Below are 1,357 nucleotides of genomic sequence, written 5' to 3' on the forward strand. Positions count from 1 at the left end.
AAAAAAAAGGGGGGGAAAAAGAAAAGAAAAAAGAAGAAAAGGAAAAAAAGAGAAGAGAGGAAAAAAAAAGGGCAAAAGAAGAAAAAAAGAAAAAAAAAGGGAAAAAAAAAGAAAGAAAAAAAAGAGAAAGAAAATAAAAAAAAAAAAAAAAAAGTATGAAAAAAAAAAAAAAAGAAAAAAAAAAAGGAAGAAAAACATCTAACCCCCCCCCACAAATATAAAGGGGGGCATAAACGTAAGGGGGGCATTCGGTTTTTTTACCAAAAATTTTAAACCAAGAATCAAACTGGCATCTACAGGTTTTTCATGAAAAACTGTAACTTCCCACTTTTTTTGGCTTTCTTGTATAAAAGCTGTTTTGGGGGGGCTTGGGGGGGTTTTCTTTTTTTTATATAATTGATAAGTTTGAAAAAAAACCCTATCTGGTCCAAGGTTTAATTTTTCGGAAAAAAAGAACTATGTAAAAAAATTTCATTTTTTTTTCCCTTTGATATAAATTTTAAGTTTTTTGTTTGATAGAAAGAAAACCCCCCTCTTTAAAAAAAAGAGGAAAACGGGGGGTTTATCTTTTCCCCCCCTTGTTTCCCCTCCCCCCCCATTTTTTTCCCAAAAATTTTTTTTCCCTTCCCCGTTTCCCCCATTTTCCCTTCCCCTTTTATTTTTGGCCCTTTTCCCCCCCCTGTTGGGGGGCCTTTGGGGGGTTCTTTGGAAAAGTGATTGGATGTTTTTCCCGGGAAAATAAAATCCATTTTTTTTCCCCGGAAAGACCAGGTGTGTGACCCTTTAAAATCATCACCCTTAAAAAAGGCGGCATATCGTCAAATTACGCTTCCATTGAAAACCATTTTTTTCTTAAAAGAAAAATTTTGCAAAGAATTAAGATACTTTTAATTTCACTCCCTTTTTTCAGAATATGTTTATTAGAAATGACCTCTCCAAAATTTTTTCCCAACCCCACATCTCATTAAAGTAGAACTTAAAAAAAAAGCTAAAAAAATTTACTTGAAAAAGGGAAAATCTAAGTTTATGGGTTTATATCAATGGAATTTGGCAATGGGTTTTTTTCTACAATCGGGAGTCACCTTAAAAAAAAAAGAAAAAAAAAGAAAGGAAAAAAAAAAAATCCTTTTTTTTTAAATTTTACCATTCTAAAACGGGGGTCCTAACCGGGGCAGAAAAAAGGGGGGATAAAATACTTTTAAGAAATAAATAAAATTATTTGTTTTAATATCGGGGGAAAAAAATAAATCATTTGGGCTTCAGTTAATGTGTACAGGCATTTTACTAATTTTTTACTTAATGCAAAGAATTTTTCAAGGAGAGGGGGAAATGATTTAAATTTAAATTTAATTATTTG

Source organism: Penaeus monodon, chromosome 17 (assembly GCF_015228065.2).
Source record: "Penaeus monodon isolate SGIC_2016 chromosome 17, NSTDA_Pmon_1, whole genome shotgun sequence".
NCBI classification, from domain to species: Eukaryota; Metazoa; Arthropoda; class Malacostraca; order Decapoda; family Penaeidae; genus Penaeus; species Penaeus monodon.